Genomic DNA, 13,533 nt, shown 5'->3' on the forward strand with positions numbered 1-13,533 from the left:
TTATGCTTATTTAAATGGGATTATGAACCACACTGGCAGACTCTTAGGTATATATTCAACCAACATTTATTAAAATCCTGATAATCCTATTGTTTCAGGAGTAAATATTTAATAAGTCACTTTTAGAAAGAGAAAGTGGATAGAGTTTTAGCTTCATATCTCTTATATGCCATGAACTATTCCTGTGATTGGCATATGTTAGTTTATTTAATCTTTGAAACAACCCCATGTGCTATTTGTTATTCTCATTCCTTCACCGCAGATTCATAGATGCTATGCACCTTGACTAATATCTCACAACTCTTAGAACATGAAAAACAATTTGAAGCAACTATTCTTTTACTATGAAAAGTTAAATCTTTTGTCTCTGCCATCTACCTTCTAATTCAGAAGCCTATATTCAGCACTAGTGGAAACATAAAAATGTCACTTTTATATTCTTTCCTAAAATTATTGAAGAAGACAATATTAATAATTATTATTCAAATTAAAAGTGAAAAAAATAAACAGGAACAATGATAAACAGTATGTCTTCAAAGGAAGATTAGCTTTGGGAAAGTTCATGTAGGGGAGGATATTTAAGCATCATCTTACAAGTGTAAATAAAAGTTAGGAAGTGCAATATTACTCTTTTAATTCTTCTTTAATTTCTGAGACATTCCTATAGGTCAATCATTTCTTAAAAAAGAAAAAGAAAAAAAAAAAAACTAAAACAAGGTAAATCTCAGTTTGGTGATTCACCAACACAGCTGAAAAGTTGGAGCCATGTACATATCATCTTCTTGCCAAATTCTATTAACCGTTTCCTTTTGCCAACATAATAAAGTCTATTTTCCTTAGTTTCACATTTGTTCTTTCAATCTATAAATCTAGCTTCCTCTCACGACTACCTTTCAAAATGTTTGCACCCAGGAGTCTTTTCCCCATACTCTCACTATTCTCCTATTTTGCTGCTTCATTCAAGTATTCCTATTACACCTACAATCTCCTTCCTTATTCCTATTGAAATTCCACCTGACACTGAAAAATCCAGCTAAAATGTTACTTCTTTAATAATTACTTGCTCCATAAGTAGATGAATTCATTTTTTCCTAAACTCCTGTAAATCTTTCCTGAATTTTACCAAGACTTAATCTAATCTTGATTTAACTACTGTTGCTTCTAGAACTTATTTGTACAGTTTTTTTTGTGAATACTCTTTTAAAATTATTATATTATAATTTTCTTGAAGGTAGAACGTTTGACTTTTTTTCCATTTTCCTTTCTATTTTCTAAGTTTGTTGCTTTAAATTAGTCACATGTTAACTGAACATTTCCTAATTGAATGGAATTGCAGGGGAAAATGTGAAAAATCACAATGAGTTAACAAAAATATACTGATAGGCATGTTTTGTGGTAAAACATGCATCTAGTTTAGATGGCAGTTAGGATGAGTAAAGAACATACTGAAAACTACACTTGTGGACAAAAACAGAATGAATATAAGTTGATTGAGAGAACATTTAAATTGACAAAAAAGAAAAAAATTAAGAATAAAAAGGGTAAATACACATTATAGGTTAACTTTTGTTAATATTTCTCAAAATGTCAATTTTATTTTTTTAAAAATTAGAATGATATATTTAAGGTAACATTTTACTTATTACTACAGATGAACAGTAGATCGCTGCTTCTTTTGAATCAAAGTACTCAAATCAGGCAAAACATATTTATTTAGAAAAGAGAAGTTGGTTAACTTACTCAATGTTTTATAGTCTACACATGAAGTTGGAAGTGATTTTAAAGTATATGTTTTCTCTAGGTCTTGCATGGTTTTTTTCCAGCATCATGCTTATCAAATTATACAATATCATACATATACAATTAATATGTAACTGATCCAATTATCCCTAAGGTGGACATGTGACTCATACTGAGTCAATAAGTATATTCCATGTCTCCGATAAAATGATGGAATTAGATACAGGATATGTATCTCTATCATGACCAAGACGAATTTCTGCTGATATTTCTGCTGATGTTAAAGGAACAAAATGCCTATTCTTTCTCTGAATTCACCAGTTTAAAGAACTTTGGATGAGAAGAAGGGGAAAATCTTATCACTATATGTACAAAGTCTAAGAAGAATGAAACACAACAGAAGTAAGCAGAATTAAACAATGAATTAAGAGAGAAGAGGAAAGCAAAAGAAAAATGTATGGGTTCCTGAATTCAAAATTTTAGCGGTGCTTAAAACAATTCCAACCCTTTAGGACCTTGAATTATAGTGGCAAATTAATTCCTTCTTTTTGTTTTAGCTTCTGACAGTTATCCAAAGTCCAGACTTACAAAGCATTCTGTTAATTAATGTATTTAAACTGTTGAATATTATAATTTCAGCAAAGGCCACTAACTCATTTTCTAGAGAAGTTTTCTAGGATTTTTATTTTTTTTGTATATTTGTGTCATAAATTACTCTTTCCCAGACTACAATGTCAAATAAGTGGTTTATGATAGTCAAAGATCACAATTTACTAATCCTACTTATTCACATAAGAAAATAAATAAATCATGTATTGTGTAGTATTGAAGGCACCAGGATTATAAATGAGAATTGAACAAATGTTCTTCTATAACCTAGATATACAACAATGGCATTCTAATCTACTTCACATTTATTTTCTTTGGGGTTCAGATTATATTTTTCTTTGTCAAAGCTGATTATTGTTTGTTTGCTTGCTTGTTTCAGTTTTTCATCACATGCAATAAATTCCGCCTTACTAAATGCAAAGTTTTCGTCGTTGAGTCTAAAAATGTTAACATTTCTTTAAGTAGAGTATTTGTCACTTTATTTTTCCAGAAATGTTTTCCCCAGATTCCCCCCTAACCACTTGATTTGTGAAACCCATTGTGCTTTTTGATTCTAATGTGAAAATTCTTTATCTGATCTATGTTTGCTGCTACATTATCCTTCCCAGTGGCATTCTAATGATTTAATAGATTAATATAATCTTTGAATTACTTTTTTATTGAGAATCTAGAGGAAAAAAAGCCTTTATATAGTGTGGCACACTTTTTTTTCTGTTTTATATTATTGAACTTTCTTCCAATCAATCCACTATAATGTAGATGTGTTATGGTTTAGTCATTTTACACCCATTATTGTGTGAAGCACACAGGGATATAATGGCACTTCGACAAATAATTAATGATGAATACAATTTAAAATGAGTAAAAATAATATTTTCCAGCTTATATTTCTGGCAATTCTAATTTGGTTTATGAACAATTACATCTGACTACGGTACTATGACCTTTTTTGTGAATTATATATTACAGTGCTGAAGTGAAATAATCACATCTACATTAGAAGTTACAGCTATTAAGTCTCAATTTAAAAATGTATCTAGTAATTTAAATTATGTGAATATATCCAAAAGAAAGCAGGATTTGAAAGGAATATTTGCACATTGATGTTCATAGCAGCATTGTTCACAGCAGCAAGAATCAACCCAAATGTTCGTTATCAGGTGAATAAAGGAATTGTGGTATATACATACAGTGGAGTATTATTTGGCCTTAAAAAGAAAATAAATTCCAACACATGATCTCACATGGATGAATGTTGAGGGAGTTATGCTAAGTGAAATAAGATAATCATGAAAAGACAAATAATGCATGATTTTACTTATATGAGGTTCCCAGAGTAGTCAAATTTTTGGAGATGATAGAGGTTGGTGGGAGGGGAAATAAAAAGTTGCTTAATAGATATAGAGTTTCAGTTTTGCAAGAAGAAAAAGTTCTGGAGATTGGTTACACCACAGTATAAATATACTTAACATTATTGAACTGTGCACTTATGAATGGCTAAATGGTAACATTTGTTTTGTTTTTTTATACCACGATATTTTACAAAATGAAAAAGAGTGAGAATTCACGGTTTTAAAAAGGTTAGAAGTCTTAATTGTGTCATATAAATTCACTACACCTTAGATGTATTTGTATTTAATTTTTTTTCCCAGAATTCTGTAAGGTCAATTTTGTAAAACCAATTATTATTGAACTCTTAAGTAAGAGTATAAACTTTTGAGGTTTTATTGCCTTTTCAGCTCTATTTATTTACATCAGTATTTATTAAGCTTAAAAGCTGTCTTAAACATTCCCTACTGCAATGTGCTAAGATTGAAGGTAATTTAAAATTTTCCATAGAACTGAAAATGGAAAATTTACAAACATGTTATTATTAATATTTGTGATAAGGGGTAGTAATGAAGAACAACATAAGTGGCTTAATGTACATTTGAGCTTTAAAAATGACTGCCAGCCAGGCGCAGTGGCTCACACCTGTAATCCTAGCACTTTGGGAGTCTGAGGTGGGCGGATCACAAGGTCGGGAGATCAAGACCGTCCTGGCTTACGTGATGAAACCCCATCTCTACTAAAAATACAAAAAATTAGCCGGGCATGGAGGCGGGCGCCTGTAGTTCCAGCTACTTGGGAAGCTGAGGCAGGAGAATCACTTGAACCCAGGAGGCAGAGGTTGCAGTGAGCTGACATTGCACCACTGCACTCCAGCCTGGCGACAGAGCAAGACTCCATTAAAAAAAAAAAAAAAAAAAAAAAAAAAAAAAAAATTGTTGTAGTGGAAATCATAATGTTGCCAAAACAAATAAAAATGTTTCAAGTGATAGATCTTCCAAGTACTCTGATTGGATAATTACATGTTATATACAATTATCCAAATATCACTGTGCCCCAAAATATGTATGACTATTATGTATCAGTGAAAATGGATTAACTAAAAAAGATTGTGTATTAATCTTTTCTCACATTGCTCTACAGAACTACCAGAATTGATAATTTATTAAGAAAAGAGGTTTAATTGACTTACGGTTCCACAGGCTGTACGGAAAACATGGCTGGTGAAGCCTCAGTAAACTTTTAGTCATGGCAAAAGGTGAAAGGAAAGCAGGACATCTTATAGGGCCCTAGCAGAAGGAAGACAGTGAAGGGGGAGATGCTATACACTTTTAAACAACCAGATGTCGTGAGAACTCACTCATTTATCACAAGAACACCAAGTGGGAAATTGGGCCTCATGATCCAATTACCCCCTACAAGGGCCCTCCTCCAACATTGGAGATTCCAATTTGACGTGAGATTTGGGTGCAGACACAAATCCAAACTATATTAGATTGTTATATCACTTAATTTCACTGCATTTTTTCTCAGCAAATAAATAGAGAATTTACTTCCTTTATAGGATCTGAGATTTACTTAGTGTCTAACTTTAGGGAGCTAATTCAATATGTTGAGAGTAATCTTTAAAAAGTTAGAGGCTGAATTGCTGAAAACAGGTAACTGGACAGCTCTTCCAGTTATGGATATGTGTAAATAAATATGCTGAATGAGAAGTTATATGGACAATTGTTTAGTCATTTAAAGTTGTTCCAGATTTTTACATATTAATAGTTGTGATTAAATAGTTAATGTAATATACATTTGCCCGTTAACTAAATGCATTTTATTTAGTTATAATTGAATTTCCATCAGAATTGAATAAATTGCCATGCAAGGCTTTCTGAATATTCACCTGGCATAGGGGAATGAAAAGCATATGAATAATACAAGATATACTGAATGAATTAAAAATGAATAATGTTTTAAACACTTGAAATCCAATTTGAATTCATTTTTAAATAAATTTACAAAGTTTTCTTCTGTAATTCCAAATTTCTTTTAGAAAGATAACTGCAAATAATTGAGAAAATAATAGAATGCCTTCAATGTTTCAACAATGATAATTATGTTTTCCATAATAACTGCTCCTATTACAATGTGGCCTTCATGTAAGAGCCAAACATTGGAATGAAAGATAAAGACTAGTAATAACTAATCACAAACTTTATGCAATTATATCATAACTGGGGTAATACATTTGGATTTCAAAGAAGGGAGTTCTAGGAAATCTTCACCAAAAAAAATAAATTCTTCCATACACTTCATTTATTTCTTCCACAGTTACTAGCAAAGACAGAATAATTTCTCAACCTTTATAGGTATAATTAAAAAGAACTGTAATATTAGTAAGCCAGAATATTACATTTGACTAGTTAAAAAAGAAAGTAATAAAAGTACAAAATATTTTTATTATGACTTTTTATTTATTACAAAAAGATGAGAGAAGCATTTCTGCTTCCTTGTGACACTATGCCACCCTAACCAAACACCAAGTCCTTGTCCAAGTTCCAGTTCTTTTCATTTCTTCCCAGGCATATCATTGTAGCCCTTAATACCACTTTCCTAATTTTTGCTTCCCTTAATGTTCATTAACATTGAGTTAATGCTTAGGCCTTTTTCTTCTTTCCTTCCTTCCTTCCTTCCTTCCTTCCTTCCTTCCTTCCTTCCTTCCTTCCTTCCTTCCTTCCTTCCTTCCTTCCTCCCTTTCCTCCTTCCCTTCCTTCCTTCCTTCTTCTCTTCCTTCCTCTTTCTTTTATTTCTTTCTTCCTTTTTTTTTTTTTTTTCCCCAGGGTCTTGCTCAGGCTAGAGTGCAGTGGCACGATCTCAGCTTACTGCAACCTCTACCTCCCGGGTTCAAAGGATCCTCCCACCTCAGACTACAGGCGCACCACCATACCTGGCTAACTTATTGTATTTTTTGTGGACACTGGGTTTCACTATGTTGCCCAAGCTGGTCGCAGACTCCTGGGCTCAAGTGATCAGCCCGTCTTGACCTCCGAAAGTGCTGGGATTACAGGCGTGAGCCACCACGACTGGCTGTTTATGTCTTTTATATGTATAGTGCACTTGACTAATATATACAATTGTTATATTAATTTTTTTCATATGCACATGCACATATACATATAACATTTTGTCCCCACAGGACCATGAGTTTTTTTGTCATAAATATTGTCTTATACATTGGTAGTCCCTTACAATATCTACTTATATTAGACATTCAATCAATACATTTCTGGAGTTCAAATAATGGTAAATCATGTCTTTCTTTTCCTTCCTTCCTTCCTTCCTTCCTTACTTTCTTTCACTTTCATTTCTTTTTTTTCTCTCCCCTCCCTCCCTCCCTCCTTCCCTCCTTCCCTCCTTCCTTCCTTCCTTCCTTCCTTCCTTCCTTCCTTCCCTCCCTCCCTCCCTCCCTCCCTCTCTTCCTTCCTTCCTTCCTTCCTTCCTTCCTTCCTTCCTTCCTTCCTTCCTTCCTTCCTTCCTTCCTTCCTTTCCTGAGACGGAGTCTCACTCTGTCTCCAGGCTGGAGTGCAGTGATGCAATCTCGGCTCACTGCAACCTCCCACTCCCTGGTTCAAGCACTTCTCCCGCCTCAGACTCTGGGATTACAGGCACGTGGCAGCATACCTGGCAACTTTTTGTATTTTTAATACAGACTGGGTTTCACCATGTTGACCAGGATATTCTCAATCTCCTGACCCCATGATCTGCCTGCCTCAGCCTCCCAAAGTGCTGGGATTACAGGCGTGAGCCACCGCTCTCGATCAATCATGACTCTCTAATAAGATGGCACAAGTAAAGTATTCAGTTTAGTATCATTTTTTATGTGTATGAGTCATATTTATTAGTTATGTTTTCTCTTATTTATTATTCAAAATGTGTGATTATTTTTAAAATACAGGGCAATGTCACAAACATGTATTTTGTAAGGGCTGTAAACATTATTATTATGCTATTGTTATCATTTGAGATGAAGTCTCACTGTGTTGCCCAGGCTGGAGTGCAGTGGCATGCTCTCAGCTCACTGAAACCTCTGCCTCTTGGGTTCAAGCGATTCTCCTGCCTTAGACTCCTGAGTAGCTGGGACAACAGGCTCATGCCACCACGTCTGGCTAATTTTTTATATTTTTAGTAGAGATGGGGTTTCATCATGTTGCCCAGGATGGTCTCAGTCTCTTGACCTCGTGATCCACCCACCTCAGCCTCCCGACATGTTGTGTGTGTGTGTGTATATATATGTATATATACATGTATATATATGTACATATACATGTATATATGTACATATACATACATATATACATGTATATATAAAATAAACTATAGAATCCCCATCAATATCAGGTACTTCAGGTGCTAGGGATATAAAATTGAGGATGAAAAAACCTGAAACTTTCAGTCAAGCAATATGTTTAAAGAGATAGATATTATCAAATATTTCAAAAGTAAATACACAATTATAACTTGTAAATTCTATAAAGAGAGGCTGAGGTGTATAATGTTATGAAATAACTTTTTCCCCCCTACATTTTAGGGAAAAATAGGGAAGAGATCAAGGAATGCTGTCTTAACTAGCAAATAACCCATAGGCTAATGTTGGAAGATAGAATAGAGATTAACTAAATAAATAGGGAGAAGAGGACCTACTATGCACAGATGTTTTGTGTTGAAAGGTGCCACATTATGCTGTGAAATTGGAAGAAGGTCTATTGTGGGCAGAGTGACATCATAAAATGATAAGAAAGATTGGCAAGACAGTAGGAAAGTAGGTAGAGGCTGAATCTTGCTAGCGTTCTTTCTAATATATTGAGGATTTTGAATTTTATTTTAAGAGTAATATGAACACTTTGAAATAGCTAAGCAAAAAGTTTACAGAATCAAGTGTATGATTAGACAGAATCAAGTTTATCCTGGGGCTAGTGTTTAAATGAATTAGGAGCTGGGGAGGCACAGTTGGTCTCCTGCCTGTGTCCCTTTGGCTTTACCATTTCTGTGCAAGCCAGTCAGACTGACTTGCCTTTTCTTTTTCTTTTCCTTTTTTTCTTCAATGGCTTTCTCTTGCAGTTAGAGCTCATTCTAATTGCAAGCTTAGCAGATGGGAAGTTTTAAGAAATTAATGACTAATCACCGATAGTACTTGGTATATTAATACCCCAAATTCTTTGTTACTTGGGTGGGATGACTCTGAGGCACTTTTTTCTACATTGTTTCCAAAAATTCCTCTGGGAATTAAACTTCAACTGGACCTAATGATAACTAGATTGATAATCCTTTTTGGAACTCTTGATTCACTTCTTTACCCCCCTACAGACATGTCCCGAGATGACCTCCCCTAAAAACTATTGGCACTAAAATTTTTGTCTCAATTTCTACTCCTAAGAAATTCTGAATCAATATAAGAAATGGCAGGAGTGAAAAACAGGAGACAGGTTAATAGGTCTTTGATGTAACCTTAAATAGATGTAGAATAAAAAGCACACATGAATTTAAATACGGTTTTGTGGGCAAGCCTTACAAAATGTATTTTTCTATTAAAACCCAATGATCTTTCTTAAAATTCAAGAGATAGTAAATAGAGTAAACATCATTTTTAGTGGAATATAGAACCTGGTGCTTTTCTCTTCTTATTATTTTGATGTTTTTATAACTCCCTATAACACAATACAAGCCAGGTTGTTCTTAGGATCTAACAACATGTAGAGAGCAGTTTTTTTGACCTTCTTCTCATCAGCAGTTTCTTGTCATGAAAGTTGCATTCCTTTAGCCTAATTTTTGGGTCTTAATAAGCTGTGTCAGTCAGAACCCCAATAGAAAACAGAAAGCAAACTCAAAATAGAATATTTGGGGTAAAGTTTAATTTCAAAGAAATAATTTACAAACGTGGGTATAAAGTAAACCACTATGGAGGTTACAGTAACTACAGTAACTATTTGGTATTACTAGATACTTCTATTTAGTATCCCTCCTGTAGTGTTATGCATTGTAGTGTAGAGAGATTCTTATGATGCAGACTACCGGGAGAGGACCAGTGACCTTCTAACTAGTGACAGAGTCAGACTGACAAAGTGGCACAGAAAAGACACAGAAGAATACAATTCCTGATCTCACTCTCCATTCGCCCTCTGATCTTCTTCCCAGGGTTCGGAGTTCGGTCAACCCAACAGGAATCTAGTGAGTGGGGAAGTCACTGATGAAGTTCACATACTCATCCCTCAATGGCAGAGGCTTAGAAGGTGAAGAGTGAAGAATCACTTTGGAAAGATAAACCAAAGGTATCTGGTGTCTAAGAAAAGTGTCAATGACAAGATTTTTTTTTTTTAAATCATGAAATTTGCTACATCATAGGGCAGTCACATGAGCTGATATCATTCTACTTAAAGCATTGCCCATGTTCTTCTCAAAGAAGTTTGTTCAGCAACAGAAACCTCAGAAAACAGTGTTTTTTTGTACACAAAAGAGAATACAATATATATTATCTGCAGATAACATTATATTTCACAATGATGTAACACTGCATAATCATTAATGAAGCAAGTGGGAAATACCTGGCTAAAGTCACTTTTCAAGTAGAAATGCTAGTTAAGGGATTGTTTAGTCTTAATATTTTGGTGATTTTTATTATGTATTTACTGTTAAATAATAAATAATCCCCAAATTTTGTAATTTAAGAATGGCATATTTACCATCTCATGGTTTCTGTCAATCATGTATTTGGGCACATAAACAGAAAAGCAGCACAAACAAATGTGTAAAAACAAATCTCATATCAGTTATAATAAGTATAAATTCACTAAATTTTGCAATTAAAAGATAAAGAGTACAAGTAAATAAACAATGGAGATATGCCTTCAATTTATTATTTATAATTGACCCACTTTACCTGTTAAAAGAAATGATACTAAAAAATAGCAAAGTATTGGATTATATATGCATTCATTGATGTGGATTAATATCAAAAAATATAATATTGGGTAAAAAGTCATAGATGAAAGCATTAGAATCATTCCCATTTATAAAGGCTCAAAATTTTAAAAGTAAATAATACATCTTCCAAGCATATGCAGAATCAAGAAAAGGGATCAATATATGAATGAAGACAAACAAGACACGCCCTCAAAACTAGAACTTCATTAAATCGATCTTTTTAAAATTGATCACTTAAAAATGCAGTGCTAAATCATATATTGCAGGTGTGCAAAAATATATTCAAAAGACATGCAAGGTTGTCACAGTTTAATACAGAGCAGAGGAGTAGAACTGTCTCTGGCAAATACAAACCATTGTAAAAATATATGACTCAGCGGAGGATAGTTGATTCATCAGAATTTTATTACATTAAAACACCCTAGTTTCTTCTTCTGATTGTTAAGTCTATAAAACAAAATTCTAATCTAACATTAAAAAGAGGCCCTAAAAATTCGAGTGGAGTTGGTCAAAGGTATTAAATTTCAGTTAGACAAGGGGAATAAGTTCAATAGATCTATTGTACAAAGTGTGACTGTAGTTACTAACAATGTATTCTGTAATTGAAAGTTTGTAGAATAAAATTTCAAGTGTTCTCACCACAAATAAATACGTGAGGTAACACATATGCTAATTAGTCCAATTTAGGCTTTCTACAATGTATGCACATATTTCAAAACATCATGTTGTACACTATAAATATATACAATTTTGAGGTCAATTTAAAAATTTTAAAAAGAGGTTTTGTCATTCCAGAATATTGTCTTGTATTCATGTTTAAATTATTCATCATGTATGTCAGCTGTTTTTGTTTCTTTGTATGTTTTTTCCTTTCTTTTTCGACAAACTCAGTCCCTCCTTTTAGAATGATTTTTACACTCTGCATATTTCAGTAAGCTACAGTTAATATTTTTGTCTTCTGTTTTGACTATACTCTAGTTTTAAATTACCCTGTACCCTATTTTTCACTCCACGTAGCACAATTAGGAGAGCAAATTGTAACCACCACAATATCTGACTTCAGGTTGTAACATACTTGTGTTGTGTCATCCCTTTGTCATAAGGACAATTCAAAAATTTTCTTACTGCTAAGCAGTCTAAAATGTATCACTTTCTTATAAGAACAGTATTTTATTTATACTTATATGAAATTTAACATGTAATATCATTTCATTGTTGCATTTAACATTAATATTATCCATAACTATTATTACTTCATATTACTTAGAAAGCATTTTAAATGCTTTATGAATATTCTTATGTCAATCAAAATAAAAAATAGGTAAAATTTAAAATCAAATACATTATTCAAAAGTGATGATAAAAATTTTCCTATTAAAAATTAAATTTAAATTATTTTGCATATTATTAGCGTTATAACAGTATCTTTAAAAATCAATTGTTTTAAAATGCCATTCTCAAAACCATTTTAGTGTTTATTACTGCTCAACCTATGTGAAAATCAAAGAAACACAGAACATTGAACAGGCAATCGTGTTAAAATGCTGCCTAACAATTTTCTTCTGGCTAAGATTGGCTGAATTAGATTTAGTCCAATAAAATGCTATCCCTTTTTGACTTCATATATGTAAATAAAGAATTACAGCTCTACCAAAAGTGCCAGACACTATACTCTAACTACGAAAACAAGGACTTCCTCCTCATCCAAGAATATGTCAAATCCTTGACTATAGTGACAGAGCAGCCCTTGCAGCTTCCAAAACCACTACTTTAGGAAGGTGCTGAAGTTATTCAGATAGTTCTGTCTCACTATTTTAATGGCAATTTGAATTTACTATTTAAGTCTTTCCCACCTTTTACTGAATGTGGTTCTAATGTTTCAGGCGTGTAGATTGTATTAATGATGAGAAGGTCAAATGGAAGAGGAAACCTTTTTTAAAAAAGCATGTTCGTGGTTTATTCTAAACATATAAATATAGTCTAGTTTCCTTATTTATCTACAGTAAATTTAAGAAAAAAAAGTTCAAATTTTCATTTTCTTTCTTTCAAAACCATTTCCAGAACACCCTTACAGGCTAATTAACACGTTATCATTCAGTTCATCCCACCTTTTGCCCTTTGTACCTCGTTTGTATATCATTAGTTACATGCTACTGCAGTGAAACATGATCAGGATCTTGAGCTACTCTTCATAGACAGGAAAGAAAAAAGTAAACCATTTCGAGAAAGGTAGTATTTATAATCTCAAATTTGTGTATTGAAAAAGTATTGTCTGTCCTGGCTTGGGGCAAGGGGTGAGGATGGTCCAAAAAATATCCATCAATCAGGAACTTACAAAATAAATGATCAAATTGTAATGTCTGTTTTGAATAATTATGATATAGCATTCATTTAAAATATTTTAATAGCATCCTACCAAAGAGAAGATATCAAAGTTTGAATCATATGTCAAAAACGAAACTGTGTTGAGTGTAGAAAGACAAGCTCATTAAAGTGAGAGAACGAAGTTGTTATACCTGTGTGTTTCTTTTCTCTTTACTCGCTAATCACAGTAATGTTATTTTGTGAGATTAAAAGTTTGCCTTGAAAAATGTATCGGTACTTTTTAAAGCCATATATCACTTTCAGTATTTCAACATAGCAACTTAAGTACATAATTTATCTCCCTTTCAAAGTAGAGCCTATCCTTAGAATCACTATAAACATTTAAGTAATGTTCATTAGTTTTAAAAGAAAATAATCTATTCTCAAATGTTCTATTTTAAATTTGGCTTAATTACCTACCAGAACAGCCAATAAATGCTTCATGTTTCAAGAAAACAGGATTTGGGATTCTTGCATTTTTTTTCTTGCATACTTAGTCACCTTGTCCTAGCCACTTCATGC

The sequence above is a fragment of the Chlorocebus sabaeus genome, chromosome 7 (genome assembly GCF_047675955.1).
Source record: "Chlorocebus sabaeus isolate Y175 chromosome 7, mChlSab1.0.hap1, whole genome shotgun sequence".
NCBI classification, from domain to species: domain Eukaryota; kingdom Metazoa; phylum Chordata; class Mammalia; order Primates; family Cercopithecidae; genus Chlorocebus; species Chlorocebus sabaeus.